This window comes from Salvia miltiorrhiza, chromosome 6, assembly GCF_028751815.1.
Source record: "Salvia miltiorrhiza cultivar Shanhuang (shh) chromosome 6, IMPLAD_Smil_shh, whole genome shotgun sequence".
Lineage (NCBI taxonomy): Eukaryota > Viridiplantae > Streptophyta > Magnoliopsida > Lamiales > Lamiaceae > Salvia > Salvia miltiorrhiza.
The window spans coordinates 17,445,183-17,467,082 of NC_080392.1; the positions used below are offsets into that span (position 1 = coordinate 17,445,183).

At 39.2% G+C, this 21,900-nt stretch overlaps 1 long non-coding RNA gene across 4 annotated transcripts; it reads right to left on the minus strand.

Annotated features, from left to right (window-relative positions):
• Positions 1 to 14,161: 14,161 nt before the first annotated feature.
• LOC130990278 (uncharacterized) lies at positions 14,162 to 16,119 on the minus strand. Of its 4 annotated transcripts, XR_009090897.1 has the most exons (4): positions 15,821 to 16,119; positions 15,646 to 15,721; positions 15,106 to 15,277; positions 14,162 to 14,536 (listed from the first exon to the last, which is right to left on the minus strand). It is a non-coding gene; the product is annotated as an uncharacterized LOC130990278 (long non-coding RNA). The 4 variants fall into 4 exon arrangements; XR_009090896.1 differs by having other exon boundaries at positions 14,411 to 15,277; positions 15,817 to 16,119; XR_009090898.1 differs by having other exon boundaries at positions 14,412 to 15,223; positions 15,821 to 16,112.
• Positions 16,120 to 21,900: the final 5,781 nt, after the last annotated feature.

The window sequence follows — 21,900 nt, forward strand, 5'->3', positions numbered from 1 at the left end:
AAGTCACTAGTACTTAACTGATGCACATAAGGCTACAGTCGAGTTTGATAAACAAAGATGTTATAAGTCTCGCTGACTATCAGAAGATAGATCAGTTAGACTGATAACACACGCAGCGGAAATCTTTTGTTTCGCAATAGCCTTTTGAGTTGAGCACGTTGTTAGTCTTTAGTTTTTCTTTGCAATTAATCAGTTTTGAGTTTATGAAAGGTAAGAGCACAAGTAGGAAAGTAAAAATGAAAGCTGTAAATAACACAGAGATTTTTACGTGGTTCGGAAAACACTTCCTACATCCACGGTCGCTTGATCAGACCAACAACTTCACTCTGCAAGTGCTTACGGGTGCACTGCAAACCGAACCGTGTGCTTGCGGGTGCACACAACCGAATCAACTGAAGATCCAATCTTCAGTACCAACACACCTTGTTGGATTTCTCACTCCTAGCACGAACCGGCACTAGGATCTCACAGAGTCAGAGTACCTTCCTGAACTCCTTTGCAACTCAAACACTCGATTCTATCGGTCGAAGGGAGGTTTGAAATCTTGCCAACTAAACTTCAAAGAACAAGTTCTTTGGAGCTAGTTTGACATAGGCTTTGGATAATCAAGGTTTGCCTAAGGTCTAAGAGAATTTATGTAATCAGCAGTAACTGATTTTTGGCTTTGGGATTCTCTTCTTCGATTCAAGCTTTGGGGAATTTGAGCTTTTGGCAGAGCTTCAGCTTATGTTGTTGAATCGGTGAAGATTGAAGTGATCCTCGAGCGCTACTTATAGGAGAAGTCTTGAATAGATCCGTTGGCGGAGAAGGTCTTCAAGGTTTCTTCCGTTAGAGAGTAATTTGAACTTGGGTTGAGGCTTCAATCTTTGAGGTTCCTTGTTTGGTGAGAACGGCTATGTTGAAGAGCAGGAGATGCGATGTCTCTGATAAAGTAGTCACCAAATAGGAATGATCTCTGCAGAGAAAGGACGATCCTGAGATCTCTGCATTTAATGCGGCTGTACTTCTGGAGTATGTGGCTTTCTTTGAATGTTGGAAGTTCAGTCCGAGGAAGAATGTTTAACAGATACTTGACTTTAGCATCAGTCCGTTGATTCCACGTGGCACACATTAAGTAATCAGTTCAAGACTGATTCTTCGACTGATACTTCAGTCGGCAACTTCAGTCTTCAGTCTGCAGTTCTTCGTTCTTCAGTCTTCAGTCTTCAGAACAATAACTAAACTAGAAAAAACTCTAACACTTGAGTTCGAACAGTTTCTAGTCTATTAGAAACAAAGCCTATGGATTTTGGTATCATCAAAACAAGGATTATGATATTCCATTAAGTTCCCAACAATTTCCCCCTTTTTGATGATGCCAAAACCACACAACAGTTCTATGTAAGAAAAAGACCGAACTCAGAGCACAAGTCCTAAAACAGGGTGAATACTATTCCCCCTTAACAATAGTACCTAAAAACTTGTTCTAAGAGAAAGAACACAACAGTTCAAAAATAGAACGAGGAGAAGACAGAAAAATATTAATCAGAGCTTGGACAAAAAGTCATTGTCTTCAGGTTGAGATAAAAAAGAAGTTCTTTTCATTAAAAGAAAAGACTGATGAGACATCAGTTGAGGTACAAGGCAAGACTTACAAGGGAGTAAAAACAACAAAATAAAACACATGGGGAAACCCATGGAATCTAGCAGTCTGCTTGTCTGCGCGTTGAACTTCTTGATCTTCATCTTCAGTCTTCTTGTTCCTAAGCTTGTTCCACTCACACTTGTTTTCCGTTGACTTGAGGTCTTTATGGCTAACCTTCCTCATGATCATCTTGATGATCATTTTGCTTAATCAACTTCAGTCTTTTGAGAGGATATATCTCTGAGATCTTTCCCCCTTTTTGGCAACATCAAAAAGGAAGAATTGACTGAAGGATGAAGCTAGGATCATGCGAGGATTGAAGGAGGCTCACACGAGGATCCAGAGAAAGGTGCTGGGGGTGTGATGGAGGTGGAGAATATGAAGGTTTAGAAGAAGAAAGTGAAAGAAGAGAGTGAGGAAAGAAAATGGGGGAGACGAAGAAAGGGACATGAGTTGGTTTGCATGGCTCTCAGAGATAGAAGAGAAAGAACGGCCATCATGCAAACCGAATGAGGGTGAGGAGAGGTTTCTTGAGGGAGAGTAGGTTGAGAAGTGTGTAGGAAAGCAAGATCGAATCAGTGACAGTCATGAGGACAGTCACTGTCGATGTTGTGCCGGCTGACAACGAGCTCCTGCTCATTGTTGTTGCACCACATGGAAGCTTCACAAAAAGGTGTGAGGCTCGCCTGAGAACCAGGTGAAGTCTGTCCTTGTGAGACACGTACTTCAAACCATATGGGCCGGACATGAGGATGGAAGACACTCTCGTCGCTGGATACAAGTGAGAATGAAGCAAGCTTTGACGTCGGAGAGACATTGAAATCCAGTGGAAGGGTCCGGTGAAGACCAAGTATGTGAGCGTCATTCTCCCACTCCATGACTTTGTAGTCATTGATTTTCTCCTTTATCGGAACAAAATTTTCTCTGCACTCTTTGAAAGATTGAAAATTTTTCTCACAGTGAAGGCTGTGGAGAGTTGTTAGTTGATGCAGAAAACAAGCGAAGACTTCAAGGTATAAATAGACAAAATTTTACCAAGAGGGAAGATGAAAAAGTTTTTCGAAAACTGTGCCTAAAATGTTTTTGAAGAAAAATTTCACGTCCGCCGTCACTGCAGAGGACGGAAGCTTCAAAAGGTGAGAAAGATCATTGCATGTTGTCAAATCAATGAGATTCTCAAGATTTTCATTTCAGAGGCAAAAGGTTGGAAAGATTTTTAAGAAATGATCAGGACAAGTTAAATCAAATACAGATTTTCCCCCTTTTTGAAAGTATTTGTCCTTCTCGGATATTCCATTTTCCAACAATCAGTTAAAGATTTTGAAACAAACTGATCAGCTAGAGAAAACTTCTGAATACATACAAGAAGACTCATAACTAAAATAACTGATTTTAAATAGTAAGTTGAAGATACTTACTGATCGACTGATCATTGTAGTTAGTCGATACCACTGATCCTGGTTGATTTATCAGGATGAGTTTCCTTCAGATGAAGACTTGTCTTCATTGCTTTCCACATCTGCAGTTATGGAGCACCAGTTGGTTGACCACCAGTCATCAAGACTGTTTGAGGATAACTCCAAACACAGCATCACTCTTCTGGGTTGATAAGGCCGATCCTTCCACACAGATCGTTGAACCTTTCTTCAGGAAGAGCTTTGGTCAGCAAGTTTGCTCTCTGAACTGCGGTCGGAATCCATTCAACAGAGATATCTTTCTTTTTGACATGATCACGAATGAAGTGATGTCGGATAGCAATATGCTTGACTCTGGTGTGATGAATTGGATTATGTGAGATTGCAATAGCACTGGAGCTGTCGCAATAGATTGGGACTTCCTTCTCATCGATCCTATAGTCCTTTAGTTGTTGGACTAACCATAGGAGTTGTGAACAGCAGCTTCCCGCAGCAACATATTTAGCTTCAGTTGTGGAGGTGGCGACTGAAGTCCGCTTCTTTGAAAACCATGAGATGAGCTTGTTGCCTAGGAATTGACAAGTTCCCGAAGTTGATTTGCGATCAATTTTGCATCCTGCAAAATCTGAGTCTGAATATCCGGTGAGCTTGAAGTCATCGTTAGCTGGGTACCACAATCCTAAGTTGGGTGTGCCTTTGAGATATCGCAAAATTCGTTTTGCAGTATCCATATGAGCTTCATTTGGATCTGACTGATATCTTGCACAAACCCCGACTGCATACGCGATATCTGGTCTGCTCGCAGTCAAATACAGCAAAGATCCAATGATTTCTCCGTATTTGGTTGAAGATACATATTTTCCTTCTGATCCTGGATCAACTTCCAGTTTGTGTTCATTGGGATCTTAACTGATTTCATGTGCTGAATACCGAACTTAGCGATCAGTTCTTTGGCGCACTTTGACTGATTGATCAGTATTCCTTTGCTGGTCTGCTTGACTTGTAATCTAAGAAAGAAGTTCATTTCTCCCATCATGGACATTTGAAACTTGTTAGTCATGATATCAGCAAACTTCTTGCACATGCGTTCGGATTTAGATCCGAAGATTATGTCATCGACATAGATCTGAACAAGTAGTAGATCTTCTCCTTCTTTGAGAGTGAACAAAGTTCTGTCCACAGATCCTTTCTTGAATCCTTGTTCAACAAGATACTCAGAAAGAGTATCGTACCATGCTCTTGGTGCTTGTTTCAAGCCATAGAGCGCTTTCTTCAGTTTGTACACCTTTTCTGGTCCTGCAACCTCAAAACCTGGAGGTTGTTCCACGTAGACTTCATCGGTGAGCACTCCATTGAGAAATGCGCACTTCACGTCCATTTGGTACACCTTGAATTCTTTATGAGCTGCGAAGGCTAAGAAGAGTCTGACTGCTTCCAATCTGGCAACTAGGGTAAAAGTCTCATCGTAGTTGATTCCTTCTTCTTGACTATAACCTTTTGCTACTAGCCTTGCTTTGTTTCTCACAACATTTCCTTCTTCGTCTTTCTTGTTTTTGAAAATGCATTTCAAACCAATCACCTTTGCATTATCTGGTCGATCCACAAGCTCCAAAACTGAATTCCGATTGAATTCATTGAGTTCTTCTTGCATTGCGATGACCTATTGAGTGGACTTCAGAGCTTCTTCGACGTCCTTGGGCTGTGTAGATGATAAGAAACAGCTGAAGTTCTTATCTTCGTTGACGCAGTTCTGGTTGATATCAAAGATGAGATTGCACATTGATCTTCGAGTCTTTACACCGTCTGATGGTTCTCCAATGATGTTCTCCTTTGAATAGAGTTCAAACCATCTTCGATACTTCTTGATCTCTTCTGGTGATGGTGGAGGTTCTTCAGTCAGAATGGTTCTGAATTGTTGAGCATTTTCTTGAGCTGGGGAGTGTTGAACTGGAGCTTCTTTGGCATGCTCAACTCGTTCTTCGGCTACTGGAGTTCCCCCTTGACTGATGCCATCTGCTGTGGCTCCAGTCTGAGCTTCAGACCTTTGACTGATCTTCTGATACTGAAGCTTTTCAGTATCTTCTTCTTTTCCTGGTCCCCACACCAAGACTGTAGAAGGTTCGGTGTTGTTTATTTCAGTTCTGGAAACTTCAGTGTTCTCAACACTTCTTTCAGTTTCCTGTTTCCTGAAATCATCAGTAGACTCATAAAAAACAATATGTGGTGTTTCCTCAATACAAAGAGTTTGAGAATTAAACACTCGATAGGCTTTACTGGATCGTTCAGTTCCAGAGTATCCAAGAAAGATTCCTGGATCAGCCTTGCTATCAAATGTGTTTAATCTCCTCTTGTCATTGTTGTGGATGAAACACCTAGAACCGAAAGCATGAAAATATGAGATTGAAGGCTTTCTATTCTTCCATAGCTCGTATGGAGTTTTCCCATGTCTTTGAGTGAGGAAGGAGTGATTTTGCGTGTAGCATGCGTTGTTGACTGCTTCGGCCTAAAACTTCAAAGGGAGTTTTGATTCGGCTAGCATCGTCCTTGCTGCTTCCTTCAAAGACCTGTTTCTTCTTTCTGCTACTCCGTTTTGTTGAGGAGTCCTTACCGCAGAAGTTTGATGACTGATTTCTTGTTCCTCACAATAGTCATGAATGACAGTATTGAGGAATTCAGTCCCTCGATCAGATCTAATGCCGATGATGTTTACTTCCTTTTCAACGGTTAGTCTTCTCAGCAGCTTTGGCAATTCACACAGTGTCTCTCTCTTGGTGTATAGAAAGACAACCCAAGTATATCGTGAATAATCATCCACGACAAATAAGGTATATTTCCTACCGTTATAACTTCTGGGAGAGATTGGGCCAAACAGATCCATGTGAAGTAGTTGAAGAATTCTTCCAGATGAGTGTCCTGTCTTTGACTTGAATGACGTCCTTGTCTGCTTTTCTCTTTGACATGCTTCACATTCTTGCTTCTTCTGGAACACAATAGAAGGTAAACCTTCTACCAGTTGATGCTTAGCAAGTTTGTTGATCGTTTTGAAGTTGAGGTGGTTGAGTCTCTTGTGCCACAACAAGTTGAGCTCCGAGCTATTTTTGCTGATGAGACATGTTTCTAGAGGGCTATCTTCCCATGAGACGACGTAGAGGTTTCCTTGTCTGATCCCTCTCAAAACCACCTTTCTTTTACTGTTTCTGATAGTGAATTCATCCTTTTTGATCTTCACTGCGAAACCGCTGTCACAAAATTGACTCACAGACAACAAATTATGTTTTAGTCCGATAACATAGCTAACATTACTGATACTGGCGTTACCCATGTCGAGCACACCATAGCCTTTTGTTTCTCCGATTGAGTTGTGTCCGAATGCAACTTTTGATCCAGCTTTCTCAACGTATTGAGTTAGATATTCTTTGTAGCTCGTCATGTGCTTCGAACAACCGCTATCCAGATACCATGTTCTGATTGAGGCCTTAACTTCTTCCTTCTTTTTGTGTTTCCTGCTATTGACCTGCAAGGAAGAGTTAATTTAGGTACCCAATTAATGTTTGGGTCCTTCATTGTTAGCTCGTGTTCCTTTTGGAACCCGTATCTGCTTCAGAACTGGTCTTGGTGCTGATCTCTTGCGCTTTGCGGGTTGTCTAAATGAAGTGGTTGGTGCTTCAGTTGGCACATGAGCAGTCTTCTGTTGAGCTTTCCTTTTGAGAACCTCACTCTTGTAGAAGCTTTGTCTGATGAGTTGTTGAGGTCTTCTTTGCTCTACAGAGTATCTCCCTTGAGATACTTGAGTCATTCTAGACTGATGGAGACTTGACTGATGTTGTGGAACATGAGTCATATGATGTCCAGTTGCTTGTTGTCTTGATTGGCATTTGGCTCGTCTGGACCTATCATGGCTCCATGGATGTTGTTCTCTTCGAAACTGAACTGATTTCAGTTTTTGACTGATGTTGTTGTTCTTCCCCCTGGACTGATGAGTAAGATCCTTCTTGATTCCTAATGTTCCTTGCCCAATCTTTGACTGAAATCTGCTTTCCAGTCTTCTCAGTAGGATGAACTGGTTGGGGGCCTCCTTCGCTCGTCTATAGCTTTGTGGAGGAGGAACATTCGTTCTAGCCATCGGCTTGCGTTTCCGAATTTCGTCCATATCATGATCTCGTGATTCTTCTGAAGTGACATCTGCTTCTTCGATCATGATATTCTTTCCTTTATCATTTGGAACAACCTTTCCTCCAATGCTTTCAACGAGGCCTTTTGAATGAAAGTTGGTTATCATGGGAGACTTCATCATGCAATCATTGACTGTTTATTCCATTTTGTGATTGAGCCTCTTGATCTCATGAGATGCTATGTCACACTCTGAATTATAAGCTCTGAGCTTCTCTTCCAGTCGACTGTTCTCCATGATCAGTTGATCAAGACAAGTTTCATCCGAAAAGTAGATGATTGTCTGATTCTTGGCTCGTTCTTCATTGATCTCGTTTTCCATTTTCTGATTCTGCTTGAGAAGATCTTCGAATATTTTCCTCAGCTGACAGTAATCAGTCATGAGCTGATCAAACTCGTCAGTTTCATCGGCTGAGATTTTTCCAGATTCTGAATGATTTCCTGAAAACACCAGGGAGTTATCAGTATAAGGAGTTTTTGAGTGAGAGTTTACCTCTGGGCCGTTCATTCCGTTGTCGTAGCTGTTGTCGGCCACGCTTTCGGTTTTGTTTGCCATACGGGCTTGGCTCTCATCATCTGAGCTGGCAGAGTTGAAGTCGGATGATTCTGATGTTTCTTCAGAAGAACCTGCACCGTCAGCAACCATCGCTTTCTTCTTCGCATATTTGCGATCTTTCTTGGCTTTCAACTCCTTGCGCTCAGATTGCGTCAGTTCAGGGCATTCAGTTCAAAAGTGCCCTTTTTTTGCATCCAAAGCATTCCACATCTTTCAAATCGAAAGCAGTTGATTTTCTTTCTCCGCTTCTGTCAGTGGAATATCTGGACTTGCTTTCTCTTTTCTTTTCTTTGTAGTGCTGCTTGTGGAAATCTTCAGGCTTGATTTCTGCTGGTTCCTTTGTGTGCTTCTTGCTTTCTTTTGTTGATGCTTTCAGTGTTGCTCCTTTTGAGGTTGATGGACCATCTTCGTCTGATCCTCCAGTCCTCTTGATTCTAAGATTTTTCTGGATGTCAAACTCATTTGCCAAGAGGTCAGAGAAGAGCTTGTTTGTCGGGAGCTGACTGAATCCAGGCTTGTTCTGATGAGCAACTGAATAGATCTGCCAATCTCCTCGCGGAAGTGCTCGAAGAATCTTCAAGTTGATTTCTCGTTGAGTGTACTTGTCCTTCGAGATGGATTGAACTTCGTTCAGGATCTGGTTGAATCTGAGTTTCATCTCATCGACAGATTCATTCTTGAGCATGAGTCGAATTTCTGACAAGCTATGGACAACTTGTTCTGCTTTATTTCCTCGGATCCGATGCACATTCTTGTAGGAATATTAAACTGAATTAATACTCGATTTGCCCGAAGACCGTTTCTTGGATTATTATTAATTTATCATACAATGATTAATCCCTAACATGCCCTATGAATTTAAGTGCTGCACGTTGGAGTTCAGAAATACCTGAAGAATTCAGAAAAATTCGTCAATTCACAGCTGAACAGACCTGTCAGCTTCAATCCTTCGTTTGAAGCCTCAAACGTCCTCAAATCGTATTTTGTCCAGAAATACGACTTCTTCGTCTTCGAGATAGCTTTCCGTGGCCACTTGTTTCGCCTAAATCGGAGTTCTGTAGAGGAAGTTATGGCCGTTCTCCCGAAACTGCCAGAACTTGATTTCCTGCGAAAATCTGACTCTAGTTCAGATCTTCTGAACTGTATCCCACTCAGCTTTCACCGTTGGATGGACAACAAGCTGTGAAAGTCCCAAGAGAGAATTCTGCCTTTCACGCTGGCGCCTCTCTGCTCTCTCAAAAGCCCTAATTAATTAGTGTGTATTTTCCTGAGAGCAGACAGCTGTATTTAAATAAATAAATACGTGTGGGCGCCAGTTTCTTAGTGTTAGGCGTTTTCTCCCTCTGCTAGGGCAAGGAGACTTTGGGCCAGTCCAGGGACCAGATACAAGGAATAAAGATGGGCCTCAAATAAATTAATTCTCCATGGTCAGCCCAGACCATAATTAATTTATAAATATTAGTTCATTCCACTAGAGAACCAATACTGACTTACCCCTTTATTGCCGGTGATGAGTCAGAGCTTGTATTTAGACTTATTGAATCTCCGTATTTAAAATATCCGACATCCATTAATTAATTGCAGCTCTGACAGCTTAAATTAATTAATCTCTTTATAATCCTTAAGCAGTACCACTCAAACCTTATTATTGTGCCTGAACTTAATCAACCTGCAGGGTTTAACCCAATAAACCTTATTGAGCTCCTTAAGGGGATGTCATTATCCTATACCGGATACGGGTACTAATACAGATAATCAAATATCATATATTGACCGCTATCACCCAAGATACAGAGTACTCAAGTTACTATATAACTCTTACCCATAGTAAGTCAAAGTGATATACGAATCAACATATATATTTGAAATCTTATTAGTATTAAGATTCTATTAAGTCACCGAGATCTTTGATTCTTCACTTAAGTCGGACAGAAGAATACATCTCACCGTGGTCCTATCAATACGTTATGACATACCAGTATAGACAAGTAGTCAAGACAAACTACTTCCATCTATACCGCAGCCTAAACCAATGACTCGTCTTAAAGTTATCTCGGCTGTGATCATTTTATATCTCTTAAGGTTATTCCAATTATATGGTCTTCTGTGATCTACAACACACCATATAATCTACTTATATAGAGACAAATGACATACATATGCAACCATGAACACAATCAGATAGGAGATTAAAATAGTGAACTTAGGAAACATTGTATACAAGCATAAAACGTTCTTGCTTTCAGTATGCAAATCCAACAATTCTTTCAAGAATGTCCCACATCTCCTTTGCAGTTTTGCACTTGATGATCTTGGTGATATGCTTGTCTGGAACTGTGCCGGAGATGATGCTTTTGGCGAGGTTGTCTAGCTCATCTTGCTTCCTTTCTTCTGTGGTGAAGTCTTCCTTCTGCTTGATCTGGACCTTATCGTATGGATCCCGAGCTGGGTCAACCGAAATGTTTTTGACAATTTCGATGATGATGATTGGTCCGTTGGTGATGACTTTCCACATTCGGCAATGTTGTGCGGTGAGGAAGCTTTCAAGCCGAAACTTCCATATGTTGTATTTTTCAATACTAAACATAGGTAGAGAGGATATTTTGCTGTGGTTAGTCTCCATCAAAAAGAGAGAACATGTAACAACAGATAAGGCAAATAGCAAGCACTTTTTGAAAGAGAAAAGTTTTCGAGACCTTTAAGAAAATGGATCTAGTTCAATTAGAACCTAATCAGAAACATAATTGTTCTTGCGAACAACCTGGTCTGATACCAATTGTTAGGTCCGGAGGGTCTCGAATAGGTGTATGAAGGGGGGGAATACACCTATAGGCTATTTTTCAAACAACAATCAATCAAGATCTCAATACGGAGATCAAGAGCGAAACTTCAAACACAAACTCAGACACTTGTTTACAGAAAGGGGTTTTGACCAAAATAGGGTTGACGACTGATACTGAAAGACTCTTCAGTAAGGAGTTATCAGTTAAGTCACAAGTACTTAACTGATGCACGTAAGGCTTCAGTCGAGTTTGATAAACAGAGATGTTATAAGTCTCGCTGACTATCAGAAGATAAATAAGTCAGACTGATAACACACGCAACAGAAATCTTTTGTTTCGCAATAGCCTTTTGGGTTGAGCACGTTGTTAGTCTTTAGTTTCTCTTTGCAATTAATCAATTTTCAGTTTATGAAAGGTAAGAGCACAAGTATGAAAGTAAAACTGAAAGCTGTAAATAACACATAAATTTTTACGTGGTTCGGAAAATACTTCCTACATCCACGATCGCTTGATCAGACCAACAACTTCACTCTGTAAGTGGTTACGGGTGCACTGCAAATCGATGATTGTGCTTACGGGTGCACAGCAAACCGAACCGTATGCTTGTAGGTGCACACAACTGAATCAACTGAAGATCCAATCTTCAGTACCAACACACCTTGTTGGATTTCTCACTCCTAGCACGAACTAGCACTAGGATCTCACAGAGTCAGAGTACCTTCCTGAACTCCTTTGCAACTCAAACACTCGATTCTATCGGTCGAAGGGAGGTTTGAAATCTTGCCAACTAAACTTCAAAGAACAAGTTCTTTGGAGCTAGTTTGACCTAGGCTTTGGATAATCAAGGTTTGCCTAAGGTGTAAGAAAATTTATGTACTCAGGAGTGACTAATTTTTGGCTTTGGGATTCTCTTCATTTGAGCTTTTGGCTGAGAAGCAATTTTGGCATAGCTTCAGTTTATGTCATTGAATCGGTGAAGATTGAAGTGATCCTCGAGCGCTACTTATAGGAGAAGTCTTGAATAGATCCGTTGGCGGAGAAGGTCTTCTAGATTTCTTCCGTTAGAGAGTAATTTGAACTTGGGTTGAGGCTTCAATCTTCGAGGTTCCTTGTTTAGTGAGAACGACTATGTTGAAGAGCAGGAGATGCGACGCCTCTGATAAAGTAGTCACCAAATAGGAATGACCTCTGCAGAGAAAGGACGATCCTGAGATCTCTGCATTTAATGCGGCTGTACTTCTGGAGTATGTGGCTTCCTTTGAACGTTGGAAGTTCAGTCCGAGGAAGAATGTTTAACTGATACTTGACTTTAGTATCAGTCCGTTGATTCCACGTGGAATGCATTAAGTAATTAGTTCAAGACTGATTCTTCGACTGATACTTCAGTCTTCAGTCTTCAGTTCTTCGTTCTTCAGTCTCCAGTCTTCAGAATAGCAACTAAACTAGATAAGAACTCTAACACTTGAGTTCGAACAGTTTCTAGTCTATTATAAACAAAGCCTTAGTCTGCTTCCATTAAGTTCCCAACAGAAACTTTATGCATAGAAAATATGTCTGCTTTAAAATATTTAATATATATATATATATATATATATATATATATATATATATATAGAGAAAGGTTAAACAGAGAATGATAAATATTTAGATAAAGGAGAATTAATCTGGATCATCCAATCTAACAAATCTAATGGCCATTTTTTTTCTATATATTTTCTATTATTATAACCGAAAAGGTTAGTTTTGTACTTTGATATTTTCGACCAGCATGTTTTTAGGAAAACAAATCTTAATTTATCTATTTTTATTTGGTAAGATTTGATTCTCAATATCTATTCTACCGTAAATTCTTCTTCTGTAAAATTTGTTCTGCTTCTCATTATACCGTAAATCTTCTACCGTAAAACCTCTTCTTCTCCTTATTATACCGAAAATCTGTAAATCTTGGGAAGCTTGAAGTCGGCGGCCATGAAGTCTGTTTTCATGGAAGATCTAGGTAATATTTTTCATTTTCTGTAGATACGTTTTTCCCATCTACACCATTATACCGAAAATATGTAAGTCTTGAGAAGCTTTAAGTTCTGTAGGAATATTTGTGTTAAGTTCTGTATATGATTTGTTTATCTAAACCATTACGTCAACATCCCTTACAGTGCGTTCCTCCCTGTTCGGTTGTTTTAAGTTGTCTGTTCGTTTTGTGATGATGTTTATTCATTTCTCAATTGTGTTATGAATTCCCATTTTTTTTTTTTTTGCTTTTTAAAGTGGACTTCATATTTCGCTATTTTTTTTCCAGTTTACTGTTATTTTATTAAACTAGCATTAACACTTCATCAAACTTTAGTTTTAATAATATATCTACGTCATTTGGTTGTTTACTGTTGTGCGTAATTCTCTGTTCGTTTATTAATTGTTTCTGTTCGTTTACTTAAATTGCTAATTCATTTGTTAAATGGTGCTCATTGAATTCACATTTTTTTTGTTTTTCCTCCTTGCGAGGAGAATACTAAACATTATGAGAGGCAGATATTTGCAAACTCTAAAAAAGCTATCTTTGTCTCCTTCGATTTTTTTCAGATGGCAAATCTAATGGCCAACAATCAAGTTCGTGTTCTCGTCACTGACGTTGCTGTTAGGAACTCTTTTCATGTTTAGCTTCAATGATTTGTTTATTTTTTTTTTCATTTTATTTTGTGGATTTTTTGATGTGTATACAGCTAGATCGCCATTTTCTGTCGATTTATTAGTCGGATTATCAGTATATTATTTCGACTGTTTATTAGTTGATTTTATGGAGATCTAGAATTTGCTCTGTATCTAACTCGTTGATTCACATTAACCTTATCTGATTCGCCATTGTGAATGAAATGCAGGATTATGAAAAAGTCCATGTGGTTTATGCGGTATTGAAGTTCGATCCCATTGGGAACTTTTTCAGTTATTTATGATTGTGATTTTGGAATGAATATTTCAATTTGAGAGATACCTATATAATGTAACATAATATCAAGTCTCACTTTGAATATAATTCATTTTATGTTGGTAGGAATTGTCAGTAAGAAAAATTCAAATATTTTTATTCAGGTGTTCGTAATTTTATTATGCTTGTTCAAAAAGTTCTATGTTAAATATTTTATGTCAGCAAGAAAAATTCAAAAATATTTTTATGTTCATAATGTTTTAATGCTTGTTCGAAATGCTTTATGTTAAATATTTTATATCAGCAAGATAATATTATTCAAGAATTGTGAATATTAAAAACATTAAGATGAATAAGATCATATTATTCATGAATGTCATATGTAATGAATAATCACAGAGTATTTAATGTCAGTAAAAAAAAATTCGAATATTTTATTTAGATGTTCGTATTTTTTTTAAGCTTGTTCGAAATGTTATATGTTAAATATTTTTACAATTTTCAATTAGATATCAATAGTAGTATTCAGGAATATAATACGTAACGAATAATTATATCTTATCAATGAACACGCACTCTAATTTTCAATGAACATAACATAATTTATAGATGAACAAACCACAATTTCAAAATTAACAGAACATATTTTTTTCAATGAAAAAAAAAACAAATTTTGAAATAAACAGCCAAATAAAAATCATACTTATGAAAAATCTCTTCATTCGTCTCTATCAACTATAGAAAATTTGTTCACAAATTAATAAAATAAATTTATAAAATAAAATAGAAAAATGGAAAAGAAAAAGGCATCTTTCTTCATCCTCCTACTCTCACAATCATTCCTCATTCTCGAAAATCTTGAACTATGCCAGAAAACCCACTTTCATGGTGGATCGGGAATTATGCATTTTGTTTGTTAGCCCCGATCCTCGTCCACTGCATCCCTCACCTGGGCGTATTATCCGCGATCTGCTCCGCTTGCGTGCTCCACCACCAGCATCAGCCGTTCATCTGCCTTCAGTATGTTTCCAACGTCTTGGGGCTCGGATCGGATGACGACAATGATATCTCGCAATAGGAAGTCTATCAAATAATAATTTCGCAAAATATATTTTGAACAAATATGGAGAACAAATTGAACAACCAAAGAAATATTTAGAACACATGACAAAAAAACAAATAAGATGTTTATCAAATAATAATTTCGCAATAAACATTTTGAACAAACATGGAGAATGAATTGAACAATCCGACAAATATTTCGAACGGGTGGTAAAGCAACAACTCAAAGCTTTATGAACTGATATATTGGTGAAACCTTCTTTTTCCAACAAACTTAAAAGAATTCAACGAAACAACATTTGATTATTACAGTGGAAAATTTGGAGATCATTAATAGAATATTATTGATTGTTCTACAAACCCAAAACGAATATGCAATCAAAACCAGAGTATATTGAAGTTGGAAATGAGGTCTTATGATTTCGGTTTTGAACTTTCAACAAACATATATTGTGTAGTTCGCATTTAACTAAGTTGTCAAAGTAAATTCAATTTAAACTTGTTCATGTGGTTGATTTGCCCAGAATTATAATTCCATGAAAGTGCCAAAAAAAAATGCCAACTGAAATCCTCACCTTGATCGGCGAGATGGGCAGCAAGCACGGGGTGCTGCGGTGCCAGGATGCGCGCTCGAACCAGCAGCGGCAGCAGTCGTGTGCTTCGACAAGCCCGTCACGTAAAGTCAGCGAGCGACTGCCGCGTTCGTCGCAGATGCCGACGATTGAAACGATGACCGTTTTTTTTCTTCTGCATTTGTACATATCAACCAACACCCCAAATACTTTAAACAAAATCCAATCATGCTTTAAATCGACATCCAAAGCCTCAAAATCAAAACCACAAATTTTATAATACACTTATATTTCATAAACCCATATCTTCAAGAAATTGAAAAACTGAACTTATATTCAAAAAATTGAAAGCCCAATATCTGAAATCTCATAATCTCGAATTGCAATTTTACAAAAAATTTCTTCATCGTCAACAACAATCAGTTGTTCAAAACATCATATTCGAAGCAATAATACCTAAATTAATTCCATGGAAAGGCAAACAAAAATCGAAAAAACACTGATTTGTTTTGTGAAAAATCAGAACTTGAAACGAATAGCTACCTGCAATCGAAGTTGGTCCGTTCGATTTCAGCAGATCTTCAAAACCTAACCCTTTACGAACAAGTCGCCGACGATTCTGACATTGAAATCGAAATAACAAAACAAAAGTTATTGAACCATAAGATTTTGAATTGATTTGTTTGGTGAAAAATCGAAACTTCAAACGATTACCCACCTTCAATCGGATTTGTTGCGTCGAAATCTCCTTGGAACCTCAAATCGGACGATTACCCACCTTCAATTGGATTTGTTGCGTCGAAATCTCCTCGGAACCTCAAATCGGATTTTGAATCGATTAGGTTGACAGTAAATGTTGGGGGGGATGAAATGCGGTAAATGAGAGTAAAATCCGGTGGTTGCAGTTTTTAATGATTTGCACAGATACCAAAATGCCCTTATTCTATTTAAAATGTAATTTCGAACAATATTTGTGGTAATTAAAATTGGGCAGCGGATTTATTTTAAACCGCACGATTAAGCGGTTTTAAGGGCCAAGATTTATTCTCTATTCTCTATACATAGGGTATTTCTTTGTTTAACTTGACCCTATATATATATATATATATATATATATATATATATATATATATATAGGGTAGTGCCATTCAATGAACTGTCCTTAGTCTTTAAAATATGACTTATTTATAATCGTAGATCATATGGTAATCAACGGTTTGGATTAATTTTTAGGTGGATTGCATAGTTCATTAGATAAAACAAAATATTCATACGTTTGTTTCACAGAAGGGTATTATTGACATATTATGTTGACCTTCCATATCTACACCCACAACTTTCCGATTCTCACTCACAATTAATTAGGGAATTGAAGATTTGAATCAAAAACTCATCTTCTCATATTCTCATATTCTCAAAAACTCTAAAAACTCACAATTAATCTTTAGGGAGGAATAGAACCTAAAGTTCATCCATTTCCATCGAGTGTGATATTCTGATTCCGTTTACAAGGCGACGACAATGGCGCGGACCAGGGGTAATACACCGGGTGAGATGAATCGCATGTTCTCTGTTATTTTTTTGGAAAAGTTTTTTTGTTCTAGAAACACCTGACAATCGGCGTAGGTAGAGGACGGTTGTTGTCGCACGTCCTGGTGAAGAGTGGCGTGGTGGCTCTGAATCGCATCTGGACGACGCGACAATGGACGGGGATGGATTGGCATGATGTTGGGAACTTAATGAAATATCCTAATCCTAGTTTTCATGATACCAGAATCAATAGGTTTCACTTATAATAGACTAGAACTGTTTGAACTCAAGTGTTAGAGTTCTTTTTCTAGTTTAGTTGCTGTTCTGAAGACTGAAGATTGAAGAACGAAGGACTGAAGACTGAAGACTGATGTAACGATTAAGGCAAAGTCAAATACTGATATTTGACTTATCAGTCGAAGAATCAGCTTCAATTGATTACTTAATGCGCGCCACGTGGATTCATCGAACTGATACTAAAGTCAAGTATCAGTTAAACATTCTTCATCGGACTGAACCTCTAAAGTTTAAAGGAAGCCACGCACTCCAGAAGTACAGCCGCATTAAATGCTGAGATCTCAGGATCGTCCTGTCTCTGCAGAGGCCATTCCTTTTGGTGATTACCTTTTTAGAGATGTCGCATTTCCTACTCTTCAAAGTAGCCATTCTCACCAAACAAGGAACCTCGAAGATTGAAGCCTCAACCCAAGTTCAAATTACTCTCTAACGGAAGAAATCTTGAAGACCATCTCCACCAACGGATCTATTCAAGACGTCTCCTATAAATTATTCTCGAGGATCACTTCAATCTTCACCGATTCAACAACATAAGCTGAAACGCTGCCGAATTCGTTACTCAGCAAAACCAAGCCTCCCCAAAGATTGAATCGAAGAAGAGAATCACAAAGCCCAAAAATCAGTCACTGCTGATTACATACATTCTCTTAGAACTTAGGCAAATATTGTATATCCAAAGCCTAGGTAAAACTGACTGCAAAGAACTTGTTCTTTGTGGTTTAGTTGGCAAGTTTTCAAACCTCTTTTCAACGAACTGAGTGTTTGTGTCGAAAAGGAGTTCAGACCAGTGTTCTGTTGTCACACCCCAATTCTTGAAATAATAACTATAACTGGGGTACGACTAATCATCTAAATGAACAAGAGAGAATCCTTGTGAAATCCGAATGAAAGGGATAACAATCGGGCTTAGCCCCTTTGGATGAAGAAAGACAGGTATTCTAGTGATACGAATCAATCAACAAACATAATAACTTCAGGATCACAAGTTTAGTTTCATGCTTCAAATAACCAACATTCACTTATCGAAATACTTGAGAGTCGATAGTCTGCGCTCAACAAAAGATATTGTTTAGAGTCACAACACAAAGGTCTTAAGTTAAGGAAACAAAAGACAGATACTGGCTAGTTCTACAGCGGAAGTCAAAATAATTGTTTACTTAAAATATGCACAAGCCCAAATAATTGGAATTATAAATCATGATGCAAATCATGACTCATTTCATACTTAAGAAATTAAATCAAAATAATTGGAAATATAAATAACCAACTAAATCATGATGCAATGCATGACTCATTTCATACTTAAACATATAATAAATGTTTACTTAAAATATGCACAAGCCCAAATAATAATAAAGGCAGCCCACACGGCGAGATCGCCGCCTCTCCACCCTTTCTATGCTCTGCTCTACTATACTCTACTCTGCCCTGCTCAACTATACTCTGCTCTCTCTGCTCTGCTCAACCAGCTCTGCTCTCCAGCTCTGGTCTCCTAGCTCTGCTCTGCCCTCTCGCTCTGCTTTGGTCTCCTAGCTCTGCTCTGCCCTCTAGCTCTGCTCTGCCCCTCTCTACTCTGCTCTGGCCCTCTCTACTCTGCTCTGCCCCCTCGCTCTGCTCTGCCCCTCTCTACTCTGCTCTGCCCCTCTCGCTCTGCTCTGTCCCTCTCTACTCTGCTCTTATCTCCCAACCTCTGAACACCCGCCGTCTCTCTCTTTCTCAGCCCACCGGTACACCTCACGCCGATCACGTCCTTGGCAACGGCGAAGCGCCGTCACCTCCCTCTGTTTGTCCAGCGACCGCAGCAAGCCACGGCCGCTACCCTCGCTCTCCTCTCCTCCAGATCAGACGAAAATGCAACCTACAGGCCACGCCTCCGTTGAGCTTTAGATCCCCAATTCAGCCACCACCGCCCTTACTCTACCTCTGATTCTCTCCTACTCCGGCGACAGACGACGAGGTCGCCGCCGATAGCAATAACCCCTCCGACTCGGCACCTCAGACCCAACTCAAAAGTGAAAAAAACATGTTCAATACTCTTCTTTCTTCTTTTCTAATCGGTAATGTTCATAAATGTATGCACAGCTCAGGTATACATACGTATGCGTGTGATTATTTGTTTGTGAAGTTTGAAATATCATTCTATTTAATCATGATATGAACTGGACTCGGAAAGAAATGGAGAAATCTGAAAGTTGAGAAGAACTTACCTACGGTTGCTGCGTTTTACTCAGGGACGCAGAAGCTTGGAACAAGAAATTTCCAAGATGAAATCGACTGCATTGTTGAAGAATGGGAGATGATTGGCTTCTTAAAGGAGTACAAAAGGTATATGAGACGTGGATGCACCCTCTCCACACTTCCTTAATCATTGTGATATTTTGCTAATTGAAATTAGCAAAATATCTAGGAAATTAGTCATGTTTGGGCTCAATGAATTTGGGCTCAATGGATTTGATTTGTGCGCTGAAAATTCCCACATGGATCGGCTGTAGGGGTTAGAGTATGGTGAACTGAGGTTGTTGATTAGACAAATAAAATCCCTCAGGATAAAATTGTCGAAACTGTAATAATTGTTCTGGGTTGGTTAACTAATAACTCGCATAAAAGCTTGAATGCTTAATTAAATAAATATGCAATGCATATAAATTTAATAACTAAATTTACAAATGCTTTTGTAAATCATTTTTGTTGGAATTAAAATAAATTCTTTTCTCAATCCGGCGTGAATCATCTTAAATCTAAGTTCAAAATTATTCTAAACTTAGCTCGAGGAAACGGGGTATTACATCCCTCCCTCCTTAAAAAAATTTCGTCCCCGAAATTACATACCTTGATAATCTAGCTGGGGATACTTGACTTTCATTGAATCTTCAAGTTCCCATGTGGCCTCTTCCATCCCGTGATGGTTCCACTTCAATTTAACGAGAACAATATTCTTGTTCCGTAAAACTTGAACCTTGCGATCAAGTATATGGACTGGTTTCTCTTCATAACTTAAGCCCTGGCTAGAACCACTTCATCGTGCTTAATCACATGCTTTGGATCAAACACATACTTTCTTAACTGAGAGACATGAAACACATTGTGCACGTCTCCAATACTGGGCGGCAATGCCAACCAATAGGCTACAGGGCCTATCTTATCTAGGATCTCAAAAGGTCCTATATAATGGGGTCGTAACTTGCCCCTCTTTCCGAAACGTATAACTCCCTTTGAGGGAGAAACTTTGATGAAAACTCGATCCCCAACATTGAATTCTAACTCCGATCGGCGTAAGACTTTTGTCTATCTTGAGCTTCTTTGATTCTTTGCTTGATGTGGTCAACCTTCTCAACCATCTGTTGGACCAGTTCAGGACCTAACAACTTTCTTTCACCCACTTCATCCCAATAAAGTGGTGATCGACATTTTCGGCCATACAAAGCCTCATATGGAGCCATTCCAATTGTTGCTTGATAACTGTTGTTATAAGCAAATTCTACGAGAGGTAACAGATCCTCCTAACTTTCACTTTTGTCTGCGACAATTGTTCGCAACATATCTTCTAGAATCTGAATCGTTCTTTCTCACTGCCCGTCAGTTTGAGGATGGCACGCTGTGCTGAATTTCAGTTGAGTGCCCATGGCTTCTTGTAAACTTTTCCAGAAATCCGATGTGAATCTAGTGTCACGATCTGACGTGATAGATACAGGTACACCGTAAAGGTGTACTATCTCTTTGACATATAACTTTGCAAGTTTCTCCAATCCAAATATCATTTGAATTGGCAGAATGTGCGCGGAGTTTGATAATCGGTCCACTATGACCCAAATAGCAGTGTTTCCACGTGCTGACCTAGGCTCACGACGAAGTCCATGTTGATGTGCTCCCACTTCCACTCAGGAATGGGTTTAACTTGTTGACATGCGAGACATCGCTCCACAAGAACGCTATATCTCTTTTCATTCCCTTCCACCAGAAAATTTTCTTCAAATCCTGGTACATCTTTGTGCTCCCTAGATGTGCAGTGTAAGGAGTATCATGAGCCTCGCTCATAATCTCATTTTTCAATTCTTCTTTGTGTGGCACACACAAATCTTCACCAACCATAAGTGCGTTAACCTTTGCTTCAGTGAATCCTTTCGTTTCATTCGTTCTTGCAGCGAGACGCATCTTCTCCAAGAACCAATCTTCTCTTTGTGCTTGCACAATTCTTTCTCTCAAATCAGGTTTAGCTGTCAGCACAACTACACAACCCGATACTGAATCTGGAGGATAAACAATTTCTAAACTGAGTGAGACGAAGTCACGAATCAGTTCCTTCCGCTGGGTGATGAAATACCCTAGCTTAGCCTTCGTCTTTCGACTCAGGGCGTCAGCTACTGCATTAGTTTTTCCTGGATGGTAACTGATGGTGCAATCGTAATCCTTTACTAATTCGAGCCATCTTCGTTGTCTCATGTTCAAATCTTTTTGCTCGAAGAAGTACTTTAAACTCTTATGATCTGTAAAGATCTCACACTTAACTCCAAAGAGGTAGTGTCTCCAAATTTTTAGCGCGTGCACGACGGCAGCAAGCTCTAAGTCATGAGTCGGGTAGTTCAGCTCATGGGTCTTCAATTGACGAGATGTGCATGCTATCACTTTCTGATTTTGCATCAACATGCAACCCAATCCTAGTTTCGAGGCATCAATGTACACTACAAATCCTTCATTCTCTTCTGGTATCGCTAACACTGGTGCAGTAGTTAGCCTTGTCTTGAGCTCTTTAAAACTTTGTTCACAAGCTTCAAACCAAACATACTTAGTCCATTTTCTCAAAAGTTGAGTCATTGGCCTAGCCAATTTCGAGAATCCTTCGATGAATCTTCTATAGTAACCTGCTAGACCGAGGAAACTTTTGATCTCATTGACGTTTGATGGTGCCTTCCATTCCTTGACTGCTTCGACCTTGGCAGGGTCTACTTTGATTCCTTCAGTCGACACTATGTG